This window comes from Suricata suricatta, chromosome 1 (genome assembly GCF_006229205.1).
Source record: "Suricata suricatta isolate VVHF042 chromosome 1, meerkat_22Aug2017_6uvM2_HiC, whole genome shotgun sequence".
Lineage (NCBI taxonomy): Eukaryota > Metazoa > Chordata > Mammalia > Carnivora > Herpestidae > Suricata > Suricata suricatta.
The window spans coordinates 30,475,077-30,481,966 of NC_043700.1; the positions used below are offsets into that span (position 1 = coordinate 30,475,077).

General features: G+C 36.5%; 1 non-coding gene across 1 annotated transcript; it reads left to right on the forward strand.

Annotated features, from left to right (window-relative positions):
- Positions 1–6,014: 6,014 nt before the first annotated feature.
- Positions 6,015–6,122, forward strand: LOC115303530. Its single transcript, XR_003914107.1, has one exon. It is a non-coding gene; the product is annotated as a U6 spliceosomal RNA (small nuclear RNA).
- The last annotated feature ends 768 nt before the right edge of the window (positions 6,123–6,890 follow it).

Sequence of the window (6,890 nt, forward strand, 5' to 3'; positions counted from 1 at the left end):
ATTTTTGAGAGACAGAGTGCAAGTAGAGGGTGGAGGTAGAGGGAAGAGAGAGAAGGAGACACAGAATGTGAAGCCGGCTCCAGGCTCTGAGCTGTCAGCACAGAGCCCAACATGGGGGCTCGAACCCATGAACTGTGAAATCATGACCTGAGCCGAAGTCAGATTTTTAACCAACTGAGCCACCCAGGCACCCCTGTGTTCTCCATTTCTCATTATTGTTTTCTTTTTCTGTGTTTCTGTGAGTTGTTTGAATATTTTTTAGTATTACATTTTGATTTATCAATACAGTTTCTGAGTGTATGTTTTTCTATAGCTTTTTAGCAGTTACCATATGTATTATGTTATATATACATAAATTATCAGTTTACCAATGTTGACACTTTAGTAATCTGAATGCCTTAACTTGCATTTTGCCCTTTATAATAGAAGTGTCAGGTATCTCCTCTATAAAGTGCTATAATTTTTGCTTCAATCATTAAACATAAATTTAAGCTATGCAACATAAGAATAACCTAACATATGTTCACTGACACCACCTTGGTGATGAAAGATTTTTTTCTCTTTCCATTGTTCATCCTTTCATTTTCATGTTTCCTTCTTTTGTCATTTCTTTTCTGCTAAAGGAAGGACTTTAGCTATTCTTTTAGAGTAAGTTCACAGGTAAGTTTTCCTTCTGGGGATGTCTTGATTTTCACTTCATTCCTAAAGAATATTTTCACTGGATATAGAATTGGGGGTTGAAATGCCTTTTCTTTTCACACTTTAAAATGACGTGTAGCTTCTTTCTGGCATCCATGGTCTCTGATAAGAAATCTGCCGTCAGTTGAATTGTTTTTCCCTGTAAGTGGTAAGGTATTGTTCCTTTAACTGCTTTCAAGATTTTGCTTTGTTTTTAGTTTCCAGAACTTTGCACTCTGTTTTGATGTGAACTTCTTTGATGTCATCATGCTGGGTTTCTACCAGCTCCTTGAATCTGCAGGTTTATGTTTCTCACCATATTTGGAAGTTTTCAGCCATTATTTCTTTAACTACTTTTTCTGCCTCACTTCATCCTCTTCTAGGACTATAGTGAGGCACATCTTTAGTTACAGTCCCGTTGGTTGCTACAGTTCTGTCCTCTGTTTTTTGTATATATATTTTCTCTCTGTTTTTTTGAAATTCCTATTCTATCTTCAAATTTACTAATTCTTCTCAGTTCTGAATGGAGAACGAACACATTTTGCTGTTGTCTTCATCCATTGGTAGTTTTATTTTAGTTAATATATATTTCAGTTGTAAATTCTTTCATTTGATTCTTTATATATCTTCTATTACTTTGCTGACACTTTCTGCTTCTTTGTTCAGGCTGTTCATTTTTTCATTTGTTTTAAGCGTTTTTTAACTACTTGTTGACACATTTTTATGATGGCTGCTTTATCATTATAGATAATTCTAACTCTGTCATCTCAATGTTGACATCTATTGATTGTCTTTGTCTTTTGTCATGCAAGTTGAGATTTTCTTTGTTCTTTTTATGATGAGCTATTAACAATTAAAACCTGGAGTTTTTAAAATTTAATTTTATTTGAGATAGAGCATGTGAGGGGGGAGAGAGGCAGAGGGAAAAAAAGAAAATATTAAGTAGGCTCAGCATGGAGCCTCACTTAGGGCTCCATCCCATGACCCTGGGATCATGACCAGAGCTGAATTCAGGAGTCAGATGCTCAACCGACTGAGCCACCCAGGACATTTTTATTGCTGGGAGCCATTTCTGAAGTAAGGTGGGTTTGCAAGGCCTCCCACTGTCAGGTGGCAACCGTTGTCTACCATTCTGCCATTTCTGTTTGTCTATCACTATGCCATTGCTGCTTGAGAACCGACTCCCAGGACACAATGCCAACTGGCACGGAGTGACTTGCCTTCTTATGGTAAAAATATGCTAAATTGTACCTCCTGAAGGGGATTATAGAAATTTCTTCTTTTGTGTTTATGGGAGCAAATATTTCATTTTCTGAGAAAACTATTTTTCTTCCCCCTCAAGAAAACAGGCTATTGAACCCTGCTTACAAAGGACTACCCTTTGCTTTTACTATGCTAAAAACATTGCCTTGTATTTGAATACTGAGGGCATCTTCCTTTCCCCATATGATAAGCATCTAAATAACCCACAATTAATCACTAATGATAAAGATTATGCATGAGTCTTCTACCAATCTATGTTCTGGGAAATTTTTACATCCCAATGAATTCGTCAGTCAGGAATCATTGTCTAAGGAATTACCACTCCTGTTTTGTATCCCATACATTTTTTCAATAAAAAAGGCTGACTCTCCAGTCAGTGGAGAGATGCAGGCCGGCAGTGCAGAGATTCCTGACTGGAGAGCAGAGATGCCTGCCTGCTAATCAGAAAGAACCTCTTGTCCCTCTCATTCCCTTCCCCTTTCACTGATTCCCATCTCTTTCATACTGACACCATCAATCCTTCAGGGAAATCCTGGACCTGCTGGAGCAGGACTCTGGCATTTTATATTATGTTTTAAAACTTTGGACGTATTTAAAACTCCTTTGTTTTTTAAATCTGGCTCTTAATGATACTTTCCTGAAAAGGAAATGGGGTGTGCAAGTGTGCTGTATGATTGCTGCCACATCAAATAGAAGTCTATGTCTATGATTCTTCATTGGCTTTCATTGACATGGCAGTTAAGGGTGTGCGGCTCCTCATGACTGCTGGGCAAAGGTGGGAATTCCAGCCCCCAGTAGGCCTTTACGGATACCACTCTGACTAGGACAGCAAGCAGTGCTTTATTACTGTTCCCCATCCAGCTTCCATGAAATCAATAAGGGGGTGGCTTTGTTACTACTGGATGGTGGATGGGGAAAGATCTGATTGCACTAGGCCTGTATTGATACCATTCCATCAGGTAATTAGTAGATTTCCTCATTATTTTTGGGCAGGTGAGTAGGAGGAAAGGTCCAGGCTCCCTGCATTTTCTCTGGTGACACTGTAAGAGAGGGAGGAGGAATAATTTTACCATCTAAGATGGATAAAACTCTTAGCTTCATACTCTAATTTCTCCCACACCACCACAGTAGGAAGGTATGAAAGTGCCTCATTTCGGCCTGGTAAGAATGAAAGTCTAGACTTCTGATTTGGCCATTGTAGTTGGGTGGAGATAAAGTATGTTTCTGTGCTGTTTGACTGAAAAAGAGTATTATTGCCTTAAAAATGTTTATCCTGTTATGCTCCTTTCCCTAGGCCTTCATATAAACAGAGCACTGTTTTTGTTAAGGTTGGGGTTTTTGGTTTGTTTTTTGTCTTTTTGTTCTGTGCCCATTTTCAAGTTATTGCTCCCAGTCTGGGACATATGAGGCAAACTGAAAACCTAGGGGATTCACCATGTATTATTTCTCAACTTGAGGTCTCTAGCCATTCTACCTTTTCCCCCCAATCGGTCTGAATCTCATGGCTGTTTTATACATAATGTTCAACACATTTAGTCACACCTGGTGAGAGGAATAGGAAAAAGTACATATGCTCTACCTTCCTAAATTCAAACTTCTTTAGATTCCTTTTTAAATCTTGTTCCTTCGAATAAGATATATTCTAGCAAGAGAACATGATATTTGTACAGAAGCTTGTTATTCTCTCAGAGGCTGCTTGCTACACTTGGATTTCTGCTCTCCTATATTTCACCCAGAGATCAATATCCAAAATAGAGAAGGAAAAGACAAAAAATTAAAGTTAGGTTGCACTTTCTTTATCATATATCACTATTACGTATTGACAACTTCCCTCACACCTCTGGTCCATAGGCTTGTTCGGGTTTTTTGGTCATCTGCTTTCTAATGTAATTTTAACATGTATTTACTCTTCTTAGCATTTTGAGAGGTTTGCATATTTTCAATACACCATGCTATAATTTTTATTTAAAAAAATAATTTTTCACTCTACACTACCATGGGTTTAGTAACCATTATGTATTTTACCAAGTGACATGTGTTTTGCCAGGTGGCTATACTATTGTTAATTTTAAAATGATGTGAATATAGGCTTTAGAGCTATTTATTCATAAAACATATTTATTCATAACATATACTGACTACACATAAAAATAAACAGACATGGTCTTAACCTTCATGGATTTTACAATCTAGTAAGAGAGGAAGAGAGAGATAATGAATAAGTAAGCAAACAAAAAAATATACAGTAACTGCATGTTGTGGTGAATTTCTAAATGAATTGAAAATATAGAGTGATGGAGAATAATATGATAAAGCAATCTAGAAAGTCGAGTCAAGGAAGGCTACACTGAGGAGGCCATATTTAAGGTAAGCCTTGAAGGAACAAAAAAATCAGCCCTACAAAGCATGAAATAGAGAGTATTCTAGACAATGAAGGGCAAGAGAAAAAGTAGAATATATCACAAATGGACAGAAGAAGTGTAGTGAATGGCCCCTCTACATTCTGAAACTGCTTTCCAGGGACCATTTTCAGGTTGGCTTTCTTCAACTTTTCAAGATGTTGTTTCCGCCTACCATCTGCTCGAGCAGAAGGTGGTCAAGCCTCAGGGATGTTGGCAGTGCCAGTTTCCCTAGTGCTCCAGAAGCCTCTGGTCACTAGCTGATTACCCATTCCATCTGAACTCAAATACCTCAAAACAGTAACATTTTCTAATTTATCCAGTCTCCAAGGCACAAGCCACAAGGAAAGAAATGGAATGAAAAGGAGTGTTTGGATGGGAAAATTATAGATAGGGAATAGAAGGCCAGAGTTTCAGGGCTCATTCTGCCATACCTCACTTTTTTACACGGACAGTCAGTTGCCTTCACTTGACAAATTATTCCTTTTATCCCTGGGAGGATAAAAATCTTAGAGGCAGAACAGACAGTAGAGATTCAGCAGTATAGCTCTCTTAGCTGCAGAATCAGGGATACACCAATGTTCAACCTTCTCATCTGCTGACCTACTACACCTCACAGCTGTTAAATATAAAATGTGCCTTGTCTGAGTTCCCAGGAATTTCAACTAGAATAAATGCTAATGATCAGTCTGTATGTGAATGTATGTATATAGTATTGATAAGCAAAATCCATACACACTTTTTAAAACACAAGTATAAAATAGTTGCACAAATGCTTTGATTTGCTCAGAAGAACAGCTATACATATGCAAGGAAATGGTAATGTTAAAGAAGAAGCCAAGTACATACAGTTTTCCTACCACGATATGTATTCTTACCTCTGCTAAAGGCAAAGATAGTTAACTAGTAATTGCCTTGGGAAAATGAGACGCGGAGAGCATTTTCTCTTTTCAGATAATGGTGAACATCTTTCCAGAGAAGAATAAGACTTGACAAGAGGGAAAAGCATGGTAGAGACTTGTTTTTAAGTGATCCAAACACCAACTGTCAGCCTCAAAGGAAAATAATATGCAAGACAGAAATAAAAATGAATGATGACTTAATCAGGACATTACTAGAAAGGGCACTGAGAATTTTAACTATACCACTTATAACTTGTTCTACTTTCCAGAATCAAGGCATAATCTATGACCAAAGATGAACCTTGTAAGAATTCAGATCAACTTTATGTTTCTGAGATTTTAAAATATTTTTTCTAATTTATCCATAAGTAACTTACATAAATATAGTTTGACTCCAGTGACATCTACCTTATCCATTGCCTAGTGAGCTTCTTTGACCTGACAATACCCACTCTACCTCTCCCAGGACTAACATCTTCCAATGCATCTTCTGTGAGTCCCATTAAAGTTTCAAGATGTTTATCAGAAAAAAAAAAAAAGATTCTCAGAAAAAGAGATTCCATGTGAAGTTAAAGTCAATACCTATAGAATGAAACAAAGCTACATGCAGATCTTTTTTGAGGATTTTAGCAAAATGAGCTGCTTTTCCCATGTCCATTTGAGCAAAGAATGCCTCTGTGTATCAAGAGAGAGATTCTAGTGTTCCCTGAAACTTAATCTGGGAACAAAACACTGGGCACTCTAATCAAGCAGCAATATCAAACCACAATTCATGCTCACGTCAGCAGCATATCTATTAAAATGGGAATGATAAAGAAAAGGTTAGCATGATGCCTGCACAAGGAAGATACACAAGACACAATTCATGGAATCCTTGTATGAAATAAAAATTATTTCTCCTTTCACGTTGCAAAAATATTCCATGGGGTATGAATCTTGATATCACTTGCCAGTTGAGGCACACAACTTTGTGCTCTTATAACGTTCAGAAGCAGACAATGCTTTTCCTTTTCTCCTCCTCATCTGTCTCAACACTGTATCCTACAAAATGATTTCCTAATCTAGTTTCGTAGCTGTGAGTAAGCACCAGGGAATTTACCCTCAATGTTCTCACCCTTTTTACTTTATCTTTCATGTTATGTAACTTCTGCTAATTATAAATAACAAATTCATGTTCATTGTGGAAATTTAACCAAAATATAAGGAAATCAAGATCATGTGATTTGATATTGTATAAAAGTATATTAAAGTTGATGTTTAGTTATAAATACATAAGAATAACCAAAAACATCAGGAAACAAAAAGGCAGCAGTAAAATTAGTATAGGTTTTTTGCCTTACCAGATATCAAAATATACTAAAAATTCACATTAGTATGATCAGTGTGATAACGTATAGGAAAGACAAAGAGATTTTGAGAACCAAACAGAAAATCCAAAAATAGATTTAAAAATATATAATAATTAAATATATGACAAAGGGGTATTTGAATTCAGTGGAAAAAGGTGATGTATTTCAAAAGGATACATGGACATAGATATACCTTAAAAAGAAAATTATATTCCTTTCTCCCACCAAACACAAAAGTAAGTTACAAATAGATTATACACTGAATTTGTTTTTTAATCAAACAATAAAACCCTTTGCAG